Raw genomic sequence first — 21,653 nt, 5'->3', positions numbered from 1 at the left:
TACCACAGATGGGAGGTATACTGTCCGGTCCGTCAGAACAGGCGTGGACTGCAGCTCTCCAGCGTGCCTTGTGTGCCCTTGGGCGGGCATTCTCTGCTCAGTTTAGGTACCTGGGGTCTATTTGCATGATCTGCAATGCAAAGCAAGGTGAGATGGCCCCGTGGCAAAAGGCACTTTCCAACAAGCCTGATGACCCGAATTCAATACCTAGAACCCACATGGTAGAAAGAGAGAACCAACTTCCAAAATCTGCCCTCTGACCTTCACACCTGTGCAGTGGCACACACATAAATAAACAACAAACAAATAAATACATTCATACATATATACATACATGTAATTTAAACATTTTAAAAGAAACACGAAGTCTAGTATACTGTGGTTCCTCTTTTATTGATTTATTTAACCTTTTGATAGAAAAATTCTCACTGAGCACCGGTTGCAGGAGACCCTGCAGAGATGTGGCTCTCTGCACACCCTTCTTCAGGACCCTCCCATGCTGAGAGAGCTAGGCCAGATCAGGGAGAGTTCTAATCCACAGCAGGCTGTGTGTGTTCTGTATGCATTTCCCTGTCACTACGTGAGGCTTCAGAGGAAGGGAAGAAAGAAAAGCTAAGATGAGCGGAAGGCTTCTGGGGACCTTGGGAATGCAGTGGAATCCTGAAGAACAGCTAGAGATAGCCAGGGGTCAACTTACACATTGGAACACCCCCTAGCATACAGCAGGTGGAATGGGATGTGGGCACCATCCCTCCCCCACCACACCCCCACATCGGCATACACCCATACAGTTAATTGAATATGGCTCAGGGATTCCAAGAAACCCCTCAGTACATGTAGCCACTGCTGAGGCGGTGAGCAGCAACACCCAGCAGTAAGCTTAGCATCTCAGGACATGGTGCTCATACCAGTTGTCTTCCAATACAGATGCTCAACCCCAAAGCCCACACATGAGCAAGAAAGAGAGTTGGGATAAAGATCTTTAGGAGCTCTGCAGGGAAAATGCCCTGCAGTCAGAGTTTTCTTAGGGCCACCAGCACACAAATAATGACACAGAGACTTATTATGGACTCTGAGAGCTCGGCCTTAGCTCCCACTAGCTCTTATAACTTAAATTAACCTGCTTTTATTAATCTGTGTTTTACCATGTGGCTTTTTACCTTTCTCTTATTCTCTATGTCCAAATTCTTCCACGTCTCATTGGTGTCTCCTCTGCACCTCAATTATCCTTTCCTACTTCCTCTCTGCCTGGAAGTCCCACTTATACCTCCTGCCTAGCTATTGGCTGTTCCGCTCTTTGTTAAACCAATCCCAGCAATATATCTTCACACAGTGGACAACTATCCCACAACAACGCCCCCTTTCATCATGGCTCCACTCTTCCTCGTGCTTAGACTTACAGCATATTTAGGGCGTCTGAGATGGCACTCTTGGGGGTGGGATATTTTCCAGTCTATTGGATCAGCCTGATATCCAGACTGCACTTTTCTCCAAAACCTCAACTCCTTTTGCTCCTTCTATAACTTCTCCTGACTGAGCACTTTGTTTCGGGTTGGTGTGCATCTCAGTATCAAACGTGATCTGCCCGTCCTCTTGTGGTGAAGTGAGAGCCGCCTCTTGAGCTACTTGCTCTGTCCAGACTCATGCTGTGGATCATCCTACAGAACCTTCTCCATGTTTCTTCCATTGTGCATGGAGGACTAGGAAGGGACGTGTTCCAGCCCCCATTCTTCCCATTGCCTTTGGCGTTGCCCAATTGCCGCTGCTGCTCATGGGTAGCTCCACCCAGGAACTGTGGCGGCCAGGGGACACTGGCAGGGGCTGCTCTGCTTTCTTGCAGCTGTTGTTATTATTGTTGTTGTGCAGGGGCTGTAGCAGCTCGACTAAGAGAGACACAGCGGGGACACTGGGAACGGTGCAGCTCCAGCAAGACCATTTCTGGCTCTCAGGCAGCCCTTACGTGCTCTTCACAAGGTCATTCGTTAGCCCTGTCGCACACCCAGGAAAATGCTACCAACTTTGAAGTTACGGAGGCTGAAGAGATGACTTAGTGGTTGAGTTGTTATTCCAGAGGACCTGGGTTCGATTCCCAGTACCCACATGATGGTTCACCCATCTGTATCTCCAGTTCCAGGAGATCCGATGCCCTCTGTGAACACCAGGCACACATATGACGTTCATACACACATGCAGACAAAACATGAATATAAACAGAATGTAAAATAGATAAACCTTTAAAAATTGTTTAAAATGTAAAGTTATGCGATTTTACATTATCATGGGAATTGATTATTTTTCCATTTAAAAGGGTAAAAACAATTCTTATTTCATGCACTACACAAAAACAGCTAGCTAGCCCAGTTAGCCAGCTCCACTCTGAACCAGGCTGCTTCCCAAGTTCTGAACACTCTTGAACCTGTCCCTACAACACACATCACATATACTACACACATGAGCACACACGCATGCACACGCATGCATGTCCACAGACACACACACACACACACCGCTGCAGGTGGAAGGAATGGAGATCCAAACAGCAGGATTTCAGATTCTGGCAAATAAATGACATCACAGCTCTGACGTTGTCCCTGCAGGCTGTGGTGTCTCTCTCTGAAGCCTTCTCCACACATGGACACCCATGAAATCTCAGTGTCCCACAGTCCCAACATCTCTCCTCCAACCGTAAGTCACTTCCAAGGAATGTCTAGATCATGTCAGGATTAAGTAAGGCACCAAATAATAAAGCCGGTCCATTCCAGGAGGGCAATTATCTCATGCGCTAATGAAAGAGCACTCACAATTCATAGCAAAATCTCATCTGGTATATTCATTATAGCCCAAATTAAGATAAGTGAAACTTGCCTGGTCCTCTTATTAAGCCAGACAAATGACTACATATATTTTCCAGAGAGGAGGCTGTTTAGAGGAATGGATCTCTATATTTTACAAATGTCCTTTCCATTTCCTTCCTAGCGGGGATATTCAGAAATTCTGTGTTGCTGGAAGTCATAGGGCTCAAGTTGCTTTAGGTCTTCCCCAAATGAGGCGTTGCTTGACATCCAGCATGAGGCAAGATCTGAGAAAAGCTTCCACAGATTGGTGAAATTCTTTCTACATGAATATGCAATGCAATCTCCTTATTGAATAAGAACAGATGATTCCCCCCCCCAAAATGAGTGCAATAAAGAGGCATAGAAAGAATAAATAATTCTAATAGTGTTCTTTAATTCTTCTTGTAATTTTCCAAATTCCAGAGCGATGGCAACACAGTGGGCCTATTCTACAGACCGTTCCAAAGTGTTTGTGCTGGAGAGGGAAACCCAGGGGGCCAGTGCTTTTAAGCAGCCCCAAATGCAGAAAATGCACTGCATTTCGGAGCAAAATAAAAAGCCATTATTTCATCATATTTTGTCTACTTTACTTCTGCTTGTATTCGACAGACATTTCTGGAGCTCCCACTACTGAGCCAGGAATTGTGCTGAGTGCAATCAGGCATCCAGGAGAGGCAGGCTTCACCCTGAAGGTGCCCACAGCTACATTAGGGAGGTGATACAAAGATGTTTATTAAGCTGGAGGCACCGATCGTGCGTCTGGCACTGTTCTCAATAGCCAGATTGCGCCATCCTGTTTGTTACCCCAAATTCTAGTGATGTACCTGAAAGATGCTATTTTTAGTTCTATTTTACAGTTGAGAAACTGAGGCAGAGAGAGAGAGAGAGAGAGAGAGAGAGAGTTAACCTTCACTGTCAACTTGAGTGGATTTAGAATCTCCTAGGAGGCATACCTGAGGGAGCAAGACTCACCCTGAACATGGGTCTGTGGATTGGAGTCCCAGACTAAATAGCACATGAGAAAGTCAGCTGAGAGAGCTCTTGCTCTATTTACCGGCCCCTGAGATGGATCAAGCCCCTCCCTCCGCAAGCCTTTCCTGCCATGATGCCAACAGAAAACCTTCTCTCTCTCTCTCTCTCTCTCTCTCTCTCTCTCTCTCTCTCTCTCTTTAAATATTTATTTATTATGTATACAATATGCTGTCTGTGTGTATGCCTGTAGGCCAGAAGAAGGCACCAGACCTCATTATAGATGGTTTTGAGCCACCACGTGGTTGCTGGTAATTGAACTCAGGACCTTTGGAAGAGCAGGCAATGCTCTTAACCTCTGAGCCATCTCTCCAGCCCCCCGCCTTCCTCTCATTATCATCTCAAGTGTTCCCCAGATCTCCCATCTGCATCACCTTACGTGTGCCGTGCATGTGTGTTGTGCTGAGAGACTGAGGAAGTGGACAGATGGAAAGTGGGCAGGCCTTCATGAGGACAACTTGAAATATTTCTTGTTAGGTTTTATCAGGCTGGATTCCATTATCCTCAATCATTCCTTAAACTCAATTTCTTACTTAAAAGTTTTAAACTAAGGGGAAAAGAAAGAAACAGTAAAAGGTCAGGGAGGATGGCTCAAGAGGTAAGAAATCGTGTCGCGTGTTCGAGTTTCGCATCTGTTGCCAAGAAATACCAAACAATCAGAACAAGTTGAGTGAGGCAAGGGTTTATTTGGCTTACACTTCCAGGCTGTAGTACACCTGTCTGAGAGAAGCAGCTGTAAGAAGGTGAAGGCAGGCCTGCTTGCTGGTCTGCACGTCATCACCCCGAACCTGGGGATTCACTCACAGCAAAAAGTGCATCTGAAACCTCAAAGACTGCTCCTGATGCTCAGGTGGTGCTCAACTAGCTTCCTCATAGCCCTGCCCAGGGGACGGTAACACCCACAGTGGGCTGGGCCCTCTATGCCAGTTAGCAATCCCACACAGATAAACCCTCCAGCCAATTTCATCTACGGAACCCATCAACTAAAGCTCTCCTGTTAGGTGATATCTATGCCTAGCTGACAAGTAAAGCTACTAAGGATACTGTACAAGCATGCGGACCTGAGTTCAAATCCCTGGCACCCATAGAAAAATCCAAGAAATGTTTAAGAAGAACAAACTATTATTACCCCATCATCTACACGAGAGGCAGGAAGTTCAGTAAGGTTTGCTCACTAGTTCACATAGCGAGAGGCCATTGTTCAGTTATGTGGTCTAACTTGATCGCCTGTATCACCGTGCCCTGAATCCAGAGGGAAGCAGGGATGCTATGCAAAGGAGGGGATGCTAGGAAAGCTGCCGAGGAAGTGAGTTGCTGGGGTTTGAGCCCCATAGAATCAGGGAGCTGAGACATCTGGCCTCCCTGAAGAACACATCTGTTAACACATCCTCTGAAATGCTGGGTGAGGAGATTGAAGTACGCCTGAAGTATACACCGTGCTATTTCTCGCTAGCCCCACCACATAACACATAAGAAATAAAGGACCAGAAGTGAGGAAAATCAGATCTCATGTCCCAAGAAAACAAAGCGAAGGGTAGATGCACCATCCACACCCAACTGTTATTATATTTTACTTTATTGTGTATAAATGTATGCGGACGTGAGTGCAGGTGCCCGCGGGAGCCAGCAGAGGGCGCAGATTCCTGGAGCTGGAGTTACAGGTGATAGTGAGCTGCCAGTGTGAATGCTGGGGACCAGACTTACGTCCTCTGTAAGAGCAGAATGTTCTCTTTGTTTATTAGATATGCTCCCTCCTATCTTTGTAATTGTCCCCATTTCCTGAGAATAATAAGCTCCATTTTATAGCAGAAAAATCGACATTAGCATTCTTGAAAAGTGAGCATTCATAGTGGGTCACACACTCTGATGGGGACTCAAGTCCTGTAATTAATACCTAAAGGAGGTCAGAGAGATCACGGGAAACCGTGCAGAAACACCGGGATAAATAATCAAGGTGACAGAGAGTCCATGGCATTGGGGAAGGGGAAGGTGTCTGCTGTGGCCGGAGTGTTCATCAGCAGAGGAGAATATTAAATGGGATGATGAGGAAGAGCCACTAAATGAGGACTTGAATCAGTATTTATTGAAGAAGACAATAGGGAAGTTCCTGTTCCAAGGACACATTTTATGGCAAAGCAGAGAATGGCCTTGACAGAGAGTCTTCCGTCTCTGAGGACAAAGGTATGGAGCAAGTTGAGGGACTCTGTGCAGTAAATCACCCGGGCAGATGGCGTTCGTCCATGGGTTCTGAATGAGACAAAGTGGATAATCTGGAGTTCAGAGACAGAGATCTATAATGGATGCTTTAAAACAGGTAATATCCCTAAAGATGGTGAAGCCGTTAATATGGTATTAGGGGTTTGTGGGGGGGGGTATGCCTTGTTTGTTTGTATACTTTGTATAGAGGAAAGGGATATTTCTTTTCTTTCTCTTTTTGTAAAACAGGACTCAAGAGAAGTCCATTGATTAAACAAAAAACGGGGACAGGGAATTAGGCAATAGGAGAAGAGCACTGGAAGATAAGAGAGCAAATTCGAGACACAACGGAGAAGATTATGCTTATTAATCTTTCGACACACAGAGCTATGCCAGTGGGGAAGGAGGAATGATATGAACGTCATTCCTTTGTGCCGAATAGAGTAAAACCAGAGACGCAAATGCTAGCAGAAGCCATCCTTAAACCAATGCCATGCCACACTCTCAACCGGTTGCCTGCCTAAAGCGTGACGTCAGAGCCCTGCCGGGTGCCCCACCTCCTCTGCCTCCACGGCAGGCAGGACGGCTGCTGTAGGGGCACGAAACAGCAACGAGCAATGCTCCTGCTTTTCTTACCGCCTCTAAAGACAATCATTATTCCTGGAATGACAATTTGTAAGCTCAATCTAATTACAGCCAAATTGATTAAGAGACACATAATCTCCAGATTAGCATTTGGGCAAATGCTGCTTAACTTAGCCACCGAGGATTCGGAGGAGGAAACAGCTGTGCTCTTCAGGAAATTGTTTGGAATCAAAGAGGGGAGTCTGCCAGCCAAACTCAACCTTAGCAAATGCCTTGGCATCGTCTCCGTCTTATTTGAACTCCCGAGCTGGAGATTTCCTGAGATCAAATGCTTTAATGACAGGGTTCCTGGGACTGTGGGGAAGGCAGCCAGAGGCATTTCTGATGCCATGGTTTGGGGCTCTACCCTTCTTAGTAGGGAAGTTGACTGAATTTTCTGAGCCTCAGAAGATCCGACCTCCAACTACAGTTGCCGGTCACCACACACTGGTTGCTGGGAGCAACGAGTGACCATACAATGTTTCTAGCGCATGCCTTGGCAACTCGGAGCTTTCAATGCTGATTCCTTTCTCTCCTTCCCTTGGATGTAGGACTTTCAAAAACTTTTTAATGATACAATAGTCAAATTATTGAGAAAAAATGAATTTTTTTCCTTTATGTTTCATGTCATGTAACATACTCTTAACAAAAAGCCCAAGAATAATGATGGGGGAAGAGTGTCTGAGTTAGGGTTTCTGTCGCTGTGATGAGACACCATGACCATGGCAACTCTTATAAAGAAAACGTTTCATTGGGGCTGGCTTACCGTTTCAGAGGTTTAGTCCGGTATCGTCACAGAGGGAAGCATGGAGGTAAGCAGGCAGACACAGTACAGGAGAAGGAGCTCAGCATTCTGTGTCTGGATTAGCAGGTAAAAGGCAGTGAATGCGTCTCTGGGCCTGGCTTAGCATCTGAGACCTCAAAGCCCACCCTCACTGACATACTTCCTCCAACAAAGCCACACCTACTCCACCAAGGCCACACCTCCTAATAGTGGCCCTGTGGACCAGGCATTCAAAAACGTGAGTCTCTGGGGGGCCATTCCTGTCCCAACCACCACAAGGTGGAAATGTGAATATTTTTTGTACACTCTCCATATAGGTTAACCTGGTCAGTGTTTAGTAAGTTAGTGAGGGAGCAAAAAAATAAAACCCTGGAAGTGAAACTGTAGGGGCTTCTGGTATGTGACAGGTATTCCCCATACCAATTGTGCAACGTTACATTCTTTCGTGTGACCACACATCCATATGTGTGTAACCTTAAGTCTCAGCTCCGCTCCCTACTAAGTGGCCTTGAATGAATCGATCAACTTCTTCACGCCTGAGTGTAAATATCCTTAAAATGAGGAAAACAATAGTATTTACCTCAGAGAGCTGTTAGATAAATGAGTTCATACCTGTGAGATTTTCAGCATGGTGCCTGTTGAGCAAACACTGATTTGACCTTAGCTTAATAATCATGATAATGATAGCAACAGTAATAATATTCCATTGACATCAGCGCTAAGACTGCACTTAGCAGTTGCTCAGTAAATACTACCTATTACTTCTTAGGTTTAAAAAAACAGTAAAAGACAGCTTCTTTATGAGGCTTATTCCACACTCTCTCTGGATGGAGCCAAAATAAATGAGCACCCACTCCGATTTCATTTTACAGACTTCCCAGTCAGAAAGGAACACATTCCTTGTCTCTGACTCTCTTTGGAGCCCACAGTTAGCTGGTCAGTGCTCTGGAGTGGGCCGATGGGCTGAGCTCCTAAACACAGCACTTCATCAAATCCCTCTTTGCCGTCTCCCTTTACTTCTGTGGAACACCGAGTGAGTGCCGGCCATTGCCTACAGGTTCTCTCTCCCTTCCTCACCTTCTAGCCCTTTTCCTGCCATTCTTTCCAGGGCACACAGGGGTTCCCCACCAAAAGCTCCTGCAAAGATGCCCCCTCGCCACCTCTGCCCAGGCTAGCGGGCTGCCTCAGCTGCCCCCTGCCCTCAACTCACCTCCACTCCACAGCTCTCGGAGCAAGCTAATTGTCTGAAGGTGGCTTGATTGAAAATGAATGTTTTGGCCAGGTGGTGGTGGCTCAGGCCTTTAATCCCAGCAAAGGCAGCCTGATCTCTGAGTTCGAGGCCAAACCTGGTCTACAGAGAGAGTTCCGGGACAGCTATGGCTACCCAAGGAAACCCTGTCTTGAAAAAATAAAAATTAAAAAAAAAGAAAATGAACTTTTACAAATTATGACTCATAAACCAAAATACACACACTCTGAGGTGCTGTGACAAACACAGATTATATGTTCGATCTGTTCTTTGTCTTTCAAGGGCTTGTTATCCAGCTGCGGAAGGGAAGATACCGAGAGGGCTCAGAGGATTGCATCACTAACCTGCTGCTTCTGAAAAGGCGCCTCCATCTATCTGAGAATGGAGACTTGGAGGCAGGAAAAAAAATGAAAGAAAGTATAATAAAAAGTTGGAGTTCTCAAAGTACAAAAATACTGTAAAATTCCCTTTAACCGGGTTAATAACTTCCCCCAAATTTATAATTTTATACATATTTCATGCTAGCTGTAGAGTAGGTTACCGCGCTGGACTGTGTGCTATCTTCTTATGAATACTATTTAAAATACATATTCCCATAAGTGACAAAGTTGGGACTCAATATTTCAATACTAATGGCTTTCAAAAAGTTACAGGATCTTAGAGCTGATTCAGTCATTGCAGAATTCAAACAGAGCCAAACCCATCCAGCTCCTTTGTAGGAGTGCCCAGGACATTTCAGATAGGAGCGCTGTTTTAACTCTTAACTGTTTGATCAGTCTGCCGGTGAAGCCAGTTTTCTACTGTGGAGAGCCACCTCGCTCTTGATGTGGGATGCCCTTCTGTAGGCTGTGAATATGTGTTGCTTTTATTGACTGATGAATAAAGCAGTTTTTGTATGCAGGGCAGAATACAGCTAGTTGAGAAATCCAAACTGAATACAAGGAGAAAGAAGGCAGAGTTAAGAGAGATATAAGCAGCCACCAGCGAAGCGAGATGCGAGGTAACGCCACGACCACATGGTAATACATAGATTAATAAAAATGGGTTAATTGAAGATGCATAAGCTAGTTAGTAATAAGCCTGAGTCATCTGCCAAACAGATTGTAATTATATTAAACCTTGAGTGATTATTTGGGAACTGGCAGGTGGGAGAGAAACCTCCAGTTACAATGCACAGAGTTCTGGGCACACACTGAGTGCTCAGACCTAGTATTGTTACTACTATTATCTTACAAGTACTGCTATTGTTTGCTCACCAACATTCCCTGCACCAACGGCTTGGCACATAAACACAAGGTTGTAGGGCTTATCCTAGACCAGAGGCTCTTAAATGGAGTCCAAAGACTTTTGATGGTGTGAACCCAGTGCCGATAATTTATATCTTTATTTTCATGGATTCCTATTGAAATTTAGAATCTCCTTCACTTGTAAGTATAAATGATGAGCCCCTCTGACTGTAATAGTAGGTGTGATTTTGTCATAGACGTTTCCATTTTATCTCAACGTATTGCAGGACTATCATTTATGATCACTGAATCCTTAACACTGCATCTTGTGTTTAAGGCATGACAGAAGAAGCATACCAGACACTATCTCACACATTCAGGGTATTCCTATGTTCATAGCTGTGGGTATGCTGCACACCAGACAAAAATGATATACATAAACGCTTCTTTTGTAATTTTGTTACATTCCCTTAAAAACGTGCTAGCTAGCTGGTCACTCTGGTGCACACCTGCAGTCCCCACGCTCAGTTGGATCAGGCAATCAAGGCCATCCTCGGCTGCATAGTTAGTTGAATATTAGTCTCGAACACAGGGTCTCTGTCTCAAAAACAAAAGAAAAGCGTTCCACAGAGAAGATGACATCAGGGGTCACTGTACAGATCATCAGGTTCATGGCACAAAAAAAAGTGTTGGGAGCCCCCAACCTAGCCATTCAGTTGCAAAGCCGTTCACCCTGTCTCTTGTACCTGAGACGTTGCTCCTCTTCTTCCTGCTGGTCCATCCTTTGCTGCATGAAGGATCTTCTTCATGCACACTGCCTTCCCTCTCCATAGCTTCAGAGCCTCTTGCTGACCTGGACCTACTTGGGTAGGGTAGGCTGGCTGCCCATTGAGCCCTAGGAGTCTACCTGACTCTGCTTTCCCAGGGTTGGAATTACCGTGTGCACCACTACACCTGGATCGTTAAGGTCTTAGGGACTGAACTCAGGTCTTTGTGCTTCCAAGGCAACTCCTTTCTGACTGAACTATCTTCCCAGACCTGGCATGGGAATTTTGATGATGTTTCACTGAATCTGTAGATTTCTTCTGCTACTGGAGCCATTTTGACTCTCTTCCTTCTTCCAATCCATATGCAAGGGAAGACTCTCCATCTTCTAGTGTCTTCGATTTTTTTTTTACTGTTTTAACATTTTCATTGTGGAGTTCTTCCATTCCTTGCTTAGATTTACCCTCCCCCACCTCTTTTGAGGTCATTAATAATAGGATTGCTTTCCTTAGTCCCTTCTCAGCGTGTTTACTGTGGGTGCATGGGAAAGTTATTGGGGCTTGTATCCGGGTTGGTATACTGACGCTTTGATGAAACTGTTTATCAGCTCTAAGACCTTCTAGTGGCACCTCTGAGGGCTCCGACGTATCCAATTATATAATTTGAAAATAAGGACGCTTGGATTTCTTTCCTTACTGTTTGTGTCCCTTTTGTGTGCCTGCCTTGTCTCACTTGCTTAGCTGTGACATCACTCTATTGAATAAGAGTAGACAATGTAGGCACACTCTTGCCTTCCTGACTTTAGTAGAAGTGTTTCACTTTTCCTCCATTTACTATGACGTTGGCTGTAGGATTGTCATAAATAGACTTTATCAGATCGAGATATTATCCTTCTGTTCCCAGTCTCTCCAGGGTCTTTTTGTAATCAGGAAAGGACTTTGAATTTTATCAACAGTTTTTTCTACATCTACTGAGCTGATCATGTGACTGCTGTCATTGAGTCCATTGTGTGATGTAGCACATTTATTGATTTGCATGTTGCCACCCTATGTCTGGGATAAAGCCAGCCTGATCATGCTGTTTAATGTTTTCTCAGAGTTCTTAAGTTAAATTTGCCATTGTTTCATTGAGAATTTTTGCATCTGTGTTTATCAGGAAGTTAGTCTATAGGTTTTGTTTTGTGTTTTTCTGGGTTGGGTATAAGTCCAGCATGTAAATTGAGCCTGGAAATGGCTCTTCCTTTTCTATTTTTGGAATAGTTGTGAATCATTGGTGTTATCTCTCTCTGAAGGCCTGGGGGAAAAAAATCTTCCAGTGAATCCATCTGGGTCTGGACTTTTTCTTTAATTGGGAGATTATTTTTATTACTATTACTATTCTATTACTCATTGCTTCTTTAGATCTGTTTAAATTGTTTATCTCATCTTGGTTTAGTTTTGATATATCACACATACCTTCTTCAACCCCTCAGGTCATGGTTACTGGGTTTTTTTCCCCCACTCTGTCTCATAGTATAGCTATAAGTACATTCAGTGTCCAGGCATCACGACCCACTAAAGGAACAAGCTGAAGGGTCAGGAAGGGCAGAAGACCATCAGCCCCAGGAAGTTTCTCAGCAGCAGCAATGTGCAAATGGACCCAACCCTCAGCCTCAGCTTCCTCCAAAGACAAGAGAAACACAGCTCCCTCCTCCTCTTCTTCCTTCTCCTTCCCCTCCCCCTCCCTCTCCCCTCCCCCTCCCCCTTCCCCCCTCCCCTCCTCCTCCTTCTCCTTCTCCTCATTCGCTTGGGGAAATTATCTGTAATATCCAAGAATGAGAGACTTGTTCCTGCCATTTGTTCTCTAAAACAGAAATGATGTCCATGAGGATAGAGGCCACCACACACACACACACACACACACACACACACACACACACACACACGTCTCCCAGCTCTCTCTAGCGCACACCGCAAGGGCCTGAACGTTTCCACAGGGAGTGCTGAGCTGATCTAAGTCTAAGAAAAAGTTAATGGTTTAACTGCTTTAGCAACATGAAATCGTCTTTTTTTCCTGAGTGTGCATGACAACAGAAAACACAGTGACGTATCTGGGGCGCGTGCTGATGTGCAGACACGGCACCGACAGCCCTGCCCAGGGCTCCTTTCACAGCTGTGATGAAACGCCAGCACTGTGGAAAAGCACGCCTAGCCTTGTCAGAAGAATGCTTTTGAGGGTGGAGACCTTGGGGGAAAAGCCCCTGAGAAATAAGCGTTTCACTTTGGGTATGCCTTCTCTGCCCACAGCACCTGCCTATACATTACTGTGATCAACTCTAGGGACTATACGTTGCACTAAAACTCCACATTATATAATCCACCGTGGTCTGTATATGAATAGCTAATAAGAGAAATAGAGAATGCCTATCCCAAAATCACATTTGTTTTTATTTCTTTCTACTTTGTCTCATAATATAATTAGAAGTATACCCAGGATCCAGGCATTAAGAGTATTTAAAGGGCACAAGCCAGAAGCAGAATCCTCCACTACTCCCCTTACCTGAGCCAAACTACCCCACCTAGGCAGTACCCAGTATCCACTACCTTATCACTTATCTGAGTCAGTACCCCTTCCCTGTCCCACTTAGACTCCACTGTCCCACCTACCCAGCACCCCACACACAATATTCCTGTACATCACAGCATCTTTATATAGAAAGAGGGCTTAGTAAATAAATACTTGTTAATGAACGACGAATAGACGCCTGTGTGCATTATCAGTCTCTTTTGGGCTTCTCAGAAACTCTTTAATTGGAATTTTTATTTTTGAAGTTAAGTGTATGTAATGCCTGCATGAGTTTATGTGTGTGGTATGCATGCAGGTGCCCTCAGAAGCCACAAGAGGGCATTGAATCCCTGGGACCTGGGGCTATGGAAAGTTGTGAGCTGCCTGACATGGTTGCTTGGGATTGGACCCAGCTCCTCTGTAAGAGCAGTAAGGGCTCCTAACTGCTGAGCAGTCTCCCCAGCCTCCAAGGCAGGTTTCTTGACTGTGGTCTTATTTGGAAAATTGAATCTTTGTAACAGCCAGTCAAGGTTACCTTTTGGGGGAAAAGAACTGGCAGTTTTCCTTACTAAGAACATAATGTGTTATTTATGCAAAATACAAACAATAAGAAATAAATACTGATGGTATTATCATCTAGAATATTTTGAAATGTTTTTGAAATATATAGACTACTTATTGAAATTTTGGTATTTTAAGTAAACAGACAATTTTTTAAAAAATTCTTATTTATTGGCTCTTTTTTATATCTAATACCATAAAACAAATAACCTTATCTAATGTGCTTTAACGTGTATCTTTATATATTAGTTGGGTATGCACAAAAGTGATTGACCAGGTAAGATCTGTTTGAATTACACACACACACACACACACACACACACACACACAGAGAGAGAGAGAGAGAGAGAGAGAGAGAGAGAGAGAGAGAGAGAGAGAGAGTTCTTGCTATAAGCCCAAACCAGTCTCAAACTCTCTACACGACACAGGCTGGCCTCAAACTCCTCCTATTTAACCTTCCCACGCGGCGCTGGGATTAAAGATGCATGCCAGTGTATCTGGCTTGGATTTTTTTTCCCCAATTTATTACCATCCCATCCCATCCCATATCAGCCGGGAACGCCATGATTCAGCAGCCACACTGACACAGTAAACACCAGGGATCCACTGACTTGTTCCCTGCCTGTCATTGCCACAGCGCCATAGCAACCAGTCACACGCTCAATAGCAGGCGCGTTCCTGACAACAAGAAAGAAGTAACAATCGAGAACACCCACAAATAAGATATTGTAAGGTGTACCTAGAGAAAAATAAGCCTAGATCGCAAAGCCAAGAGAAAAAAAGGAATTTCCCTCCTGGGAGGCTGCACTGGCAAAATGTTCAACACTGTTCAGATGTCCACTGAAAGTCAACTCAGAGGCTGCGTGAAATGAACAGTCAGAGGCATTAAGCCCCAAGTAAGCAGGAGCAGACGTATAAAGGAATCTATTACTGCATGCTACAGGAGACATTTAGGTGTGTGGGGGGGGGGGAGGGAGGGTTAAGGGCACTTGCTTCTAAACTCCCGGCGTCTCTGCTTTGAAAGCTACATCTGAAGTTTGAACTTTCTCCTGACTTCGAAGAGTCAGCATAGTACTCCTGCATATGAAAGAAGTGTCCAAACCAAACACGTCAAAGATTGAGGTTGAAGATGAGGTGGGGAGGTAGTAAAATGGGACAGCCCCAAAGAGAACCCTAGCATTCTCCCGACCTCTGGGACTCTACTCTTAGAACACAGCCAATATCCTAAGCATACAATAAATCAGAGGTCTGGGAACAGTAAGGAATTCTGAATTCTATAAAGTGGATAAGGTCATTTCATTACTTACCTTGGTTCAGTGACTTAGCTAAGATCAGAGAGCTTCTCTTTTGTTCTTAGTTCTTGCAATAAATAGTATTGGGGGGAAAAATCTAACCCCTTTCAGACCACCATACTGCGTCCTAAATTTATACTTAATTTATGCTCCTCAACCCCATGATTCTTCCAAGGTCATTCACCCAACTAAATCTGTCCATTCCATCCAAGCCCGTGATGGAGCAAACTTTTCAGCACATTCTACCACAGTCCTTCCTCCAAGAACTTGCCTGTGTAATTCCCCAGAGTGTCTGGCCTCCTTTCTACCACCTTCCCTCAGAGATGAAAATACACATGCTCTCCCCACCACCAAAATATTCCTTACCTAACTACACCCCGCAGGAGGCTGGGGAGATTGCTCAGCGATTAAGAGCTCCCATTGCTCTTGCACAGGGCCTGAGTTTGTTTTCCAACAGCAACACCCGTGTCTCACAACTGCCTGTACCACTAGCACCAAGGGGGTCTCTGGCTCCCGTGGGTCCCTACACTCACGTGCACACCCACACAGACACACACACACACATACGTAAACATAAGTAAAAGTAATAAATCTTTTTTAAAAAATAACATCCCGCAGCTGAGCAGTGGTGGCACACGCCTTTAATCCCAGAATTCTGGAAGCAGAAGCAGTTGGATCTCTGAGTTTAAGGTCAGCCTGGTCTACAGAGTGAGTTCCAGGACAGCCAGGGCTACACTGAAAAACCCTGTCTTGAAAAAAAAAAAAAAAAAAAAAAAACAAGAAACAAACAAACAAACAAAACACAAAGCAAACAAACAAAAATAATATGTCCCACTCTATGTTGAGCATTCATTTCTCTCATTTTTACATTTTAATATATTTGTGTGTGGGTGTGTGTGGGTGTGTGTGGGTGTGCATGTGTGCGTGCACACACCATGATCTATGTTTGGAGATGAAAGGAAAACTTACAACAATCTGTTTTCTCCTTCCTCCATGTGGGTCTTGGGCTTGAACTCAGGTCCTTGGGCTTGGCAGCAAGCCCCTTTGCCTGCTGAGCCACCCTGCCAGCCCTCATTTTAAAGAATGTAGTTTGGTTCATATTACCATTGACACGTAGGGCTCTCAAATTGCTTCAAGTCTTGCTTATTCTTTAACTGGGTCGTAAGTTCCTTGAGGGTTGGCTCTGTGGTTTCTATCTCTAAAGTAAACGGCAGGTAGAAAAAAGTCAAAAGAAGGCAGAAAAGGGGAAAGTGAAAAATAGACAAGAGAAAGAATCGTAGACAGAAAAGAGACAGAAAAGAGAAAGGAGGGGTTATTATTATTTATTAAATAATAACGACATGGAGGTGCTCTGTGAAGGTCACAGTAAGATACAGTCCAGTTCTGACTAGTTTACAGCGAAGGTTCCCGACCTTCACCAACCTGGCACCACAGCCTACCTTCTCTAATTATGCTCTTAATATTATCATTTCTAATAAGCAATTCCATGTCTGCTGATCACCCAAAATTAAGATTCACCTCATCTCCTTCACTCTGTTCCACTAATCAGTTTTTAATACTGTACACAATTTGTTTACACGCTGCATCTGTTTTAGCATTGTTTCTTCATCCCATCCAACTCCGGCTCCAACTCCCTGTCAGCAGCGACCATCATCTGTTCGTTGATATAATGTCCCTGGTCAACTAACTCTTCCAGAACGAACAAAGCTCTCTGTGTAAGTCACACACGGGCTCTGAGACTGCCAAAATCACAGCAGAATCACAGTGAACGGCAGAAAGCTACTTCCTCACTAACGGGTACCAGGTACAGGAGTCCTCTAAACACGCGCTAATTTAAAAACTGATGCTGTAGGCGCTGAGTAGAATTTTGCCTGCCGAGAATGCGGTCAAGTACAGGCTTCACCGCAGGCCCCGAGGGGCTAGGTGTTAACCAAATGAAACGGTGATAAGGGGTGACAGGTGGCCAGTGTGGCTTAGGGACCTTAATTGCTCCCTCCTCACTCGCAGAGAAAACCACAAAGTACCTATAAAGAGTCCGGCTACACCAGCACATCTCTCCCGGCAAGTCTCGGATTTCCCCGCAGAACCTCTCCGTCCAGCTGGCTGCCTTGGTGTAGGCGCTCTGCTTTCAACTAAGTGGCCATCCCGGGCCTGCTTTGGAAAAGGAAGCACTTCGTTAAGTAGGTGCCCAGTTAATTGTTCTTGGCTTCCCTTTGGCTCCCCCAGCCTTGGGCTTGTTTCCCTTGTCACAACTTCAATAATTGCTCTCAGGGTACCTGGAGCAGTCGGCTAAGCTGAAATAGCTTCAAATACTGGTCCTGATCTCCGCCCCCCCCCCATTGATAAGCTGAAGGAAAAAGATAAGTAGTTGGACATTTCTTATCCTTAATAGTAGATAAAGTCCATAACATGCTATCCGCAGATCTGACACCTTGGTATTTGCCTCTGAACTGCAAATTGATAATTCTACTTTTGGGGTTGAACCACACACACTTAAACACTTTCTTTTAGAATTGTATCAGGCTGAAAAGATGAGAGCTGTCCCTCTCTTGCTGAGCAAAGTCCAGAACCCAACACACTGCCATCCACCCATTCTCCTCTTTATACGAACAAGGTAAGCTCTGCTCTACCAAGAGGAACGAGGAGCCTCTTCATTTGCCAGGGGATAAAAGGCTTTTAACAGACTCTCAGAACAGCTGGGTAGAACTGTTTCCTGAGGGACAAATTGCAAATTTAAGTAAATCTCTCCTGGGGCTCTCAACGGCTTGCCAAGTGTGGAGGGTTTTCCATGTGTTGAGTTCAAATTGGGCCAGCCTATAAATAAAATATCTAGCATTGACATTTACTACATCTAAATAACTTCTTATGCTTAATGCAAATAAAATAGATTATTAAAATCAACTTTGAACTGGTTGGTGGTGAACAGGCCTTTAATCCCAGCCCTCAGGAGGCAGAAGTCAAGGCCAGCACGGTCTACAGAGGGAGTTCCAGGACAGCCAGAGCAACACAAAGAAACCCTGACTCAAAACAAGCCAAAGCAACAACAACGAAAATCCACTTCAACCTCTTTGAAGCTGTTATGACATGACTATGAAAGAAATTTAAATTACATATGTGGATGGTATTATTTGTTGTGGTTTTTTTTTTTTTTTTTTTTTTTTTTTGGTGAGGGGCTGGGGGAGGAGATTCTTTTTGTAGAGCTGGATTCTTATTTATGCTTTAAGCATAGCAGACAAGTATTATACTATAAATTACACCTCCAGCCCCAAACAATGATGTTTCAAATAATTCTTCTACTTGACCAAAGGGCAAGTTCTAAAGATAACCAACACATATATTTTTGGAGTCCACATATTTGACATAATTTTTACCTAATTGTCACCATTCAAAGATTGATAGATCTCCCAGTAAATGCTGGCCAGGGTTCCTCTGTGTAGCCTTGGAGCCTGCCTTTGAACTAGCTCTGTGGGCCAGACTTAAGACAGTGTATGTAGCAGTAGCTACCTCTGTCTCCCAAGAGCTAAAGCAGGAATTAAAGTATGTGTCCCATTCCCCTAGCCTGTCCATAGCTGAGTCAGTGTTCTTTGGATTTTAGTTCCTTAACTCAGAGGTTAGGTGGAGTTAGGTGTGTTCTCAGAGTTGACCTCCAGCTCCACCAGGATGTACAGACGTTTGACTTTCCTTGGGCCTGTCATCCTGACTGAGTACCCACAAAGGGGGCTGCTTTGTTCCTAACTCCTACCAGTGTGGAACTTGCTGGAAGCCCCTGAGCCAGAAGACCCCCTTCTGGAAGGACACTCTCCCCTTCTACCCTTCAGATCCCTAGCATGCCCACAGCAGCTAGCCTGCTTCTTGTGTTTTAACCTATCTCTCCTCATGAAGCCCCTCTCCGGGCTTCAGAAAAGGCTCTGTTCCCTTTAAGGCCCCATCATGCTACCAAGGATAAGCTGTACCTACTGTCCTTCCTAATGCTCTCCCACCCCAAGGCCCAATCAGGGTCCCAAGGCTCCCTGTCCTAATAAAACTCCCTTTTAAAGTGTCATTTCAGATCACCTCCCTTCTGGAACTTGCTGCCCTTCATTCTCTCTGTTATAAGACAACCTGTAAATGTGGATGTCCTCTCCCTGAGTGCAAGACAAAGAAAGATCTTGGGGGAAAAGAAACTAATGAATCGGGGCTGGAGAGATGGCTCAGCCGGTAAGAGCATTGGCTGCTCTTCTAGAGATCGGAGTTCGATTCCTAGCACCCACATGGTGGCTCATAACCATCTATAAGGGAATCTAAGGCCCTCTTCCAGCACACAGGTGTACATGCAGAACACTCATATGTGTAATAAAGCTTTAAAAAATGAAAAAAAAAAACCAGAAAACAGATTTTTAAAAACCTTAAAAAAAGAAACTAAGAAAAAAATGAAACTAATGAAGAGTCATGTTAATTTGTTAATAAGAAACAAAGGCTGGCGATGTTTGACCATTGCACTGATGTAAGTAAGAAATGCCTCCCATAGTCTCAAGCATTTGAACACTTGATCTCCAGTTGTTGGTGGTGTTTGGGGAGTTTAGGAGATGTGTTCTAACTAGCCAGATCAGTGATTCCCAACCTTCCTAATGTTGTGATCTTTTAACACAGTCCCTCATGATGTGGTGACCCCAACCACAAAATTATTTTATTGCTACTTCATAAGTGTAGTTTTGTTACTGTTCAGAATCGTAAATATCTATTTTTCTGATGGTCTTAGGTGACCTGTGTGAAAGAGTCATTTGACCCCAACCTGTGAGTTGAGAGATGCTATGTTACTTTGGGGGGGGGGGGCTTTGAGTGGAAAAAGCCTCAGGTGTTTCCAGTTCTTCCTGTTTGAAATATTTAGTGTGTGTGTGTGGGGGGGGGGCTCATCCCAACCGCTGACATCCATCTTTGGAATACTGGGCAGGAAGCTCCATTTCAAACCCCCTCCCCTGGGAGTTGCCTCACTCCAAATTCCACCTCCGCCGAACGGTGACCCCTCCCCAGCGAGGGTCAAGACCACAGGCTACTTAAACTGCCCCCCAGAGAATGAACACGTGGTCTCCGGGTTTTACGGTCTCCCCTTCTCTCTCTTTCTCTACCATGTTTTCCCGGTGCCACCGGGGAGCTTTACATGAAACATGGACAACATCTTTTATTCAATCTGATTTGGTCGGATTGGAATTCTTTGAGTAGGCGGAGAGGCTGGTCTTAAGAAAAACCTGACACTTCCTGCTCCTGCCACCGTGCCTGCGCTTGCCTCCACAGCTGACTCCTACTCCTCTGGAACTGGAAGCCCAGCTAGAGTTATCTCCTACAAGTTGCCTTGGTCAGTCTTAGCAGCAGAAAGGTGATTCCCATAACCACCAATCAAGGCTCCTCAAGTCACACTGAACCTCGGCTAACGCAGGCTTTTATTTCTATCATTGCCACGTGGTAGCTTTGTTTTTTTCTATATACGCATCATCATCTTTGCAGTAGCATATATAAATTGTACAAGACAAACTTTTCATGCCCAATAGTGATTATAAAATGACAAAGTTTTTAAAATGAAAGCAATATAAAAAGAATGAGAGAGTCAGTTAACTGACAAAATATTGATATCTAAAATACATAGAGCCGGGTATGATGATACACACCTTTAATCCCAGCACTCAGCAGGTAGAGGCAGGCACATCTCTATGAGTTCGAGGACAGCCTGGTCTACACAATCAGCTTCAGGCCAGTCAGGGGTGATACCCTGTCTCAAAATAAAATTTGTATAGGTGTGTGTATACCATAAACAAGAAGAAAATAATTTGAATTAAGAAATAAATAACCTAGCCAAGCAGTGGTGGTGCACACCCTTAACCCAGCACTCAGAAGGCAAAAGCAGGCGAATCTCTGAGTTCAAGGCCAGCCTGATCTACAAAGTGAGTTCCAGGACAGCCAGGGTACACCAGAAACCCTGCCTTGAAAAAAAAAAAAAAAAAAAGAAAGGAAGGAAGGAAGAAAGAACAAACGAAGAACAAAGAATCTAAATTGTCCTTTCTCAGATGAGATATGAAGCTGGCTAAGAGTCACATAAAATAAAATGGTGAGTGCCAGCAGCTATCAGAGAATAACAAATTAAGACACTGGTGAGCTATACCTCACACTTGTTAGAATGGCTACAATTCCTGCCTTTGATGACAACGTGGATGAAATCCTAAAATGGTCTAAGGTAAATAAACCAGGCATAAAAGGCAAACGCATGATCTCGCTTGTATGCAGGGTGGAGAGTCCTCCCAGGGCTGGGGTGGGAGGACGGTTATAGCAGATGCTGGTCAAAGGGAACAAACTTCAGTTAGCTGGGCAGTAAGCTCAAGAGAGTTAGTGTGACGTGATAACTCCAGCTAACAGTGTTTTGTCCTTTGAAATTTCACTAGAATGGATTTCAATCATTTTCATTACACACATGCGTGTGCACGCACGCACACACAGTTAAGTGTATCAGACAGTACCTGTGTTAAGTAGCTCAGCAAGGGGGCTGGAGTGACGGCTGGGGTAAAAACCATTTGCCTGGCA

At 44.5% G+C, this 21,653-nt stretch overlaps 1 pseudogene; it reads right to left on the bottom strand.

Annotated features, from left to right (window-relative positions):
• Positions 1-902: 902 nt before the first annotated feature.
• LOC126498095 (BCL2/adenovirus E1B 19 kDa protein-interacting protein 3-like) overlaps positions 903-21,653 on the bottom strand; it is a 57,653-nt pseudogene continuing 36,902 nt past the window's right edge.

Source organism: Alexandromys fortis, unplaced genomic scaffold, assembly GCF_014885135.2.
Source record: "Alexandromys fortis isolate MF-2015 unplaced genomic scaffold, M_Fortis_MF-2015_v1.1 scaffold_13, whole genome shotgun sequence".
NCBI lineage: Eukaryota > Metazoa > Chordata > Mammalia > Rodentia > Cricetidae > Alexandromys > Alexandromys fortis.
This window is presented reverse-complemented; position numbering and strand designations above follow the sequence as displayed.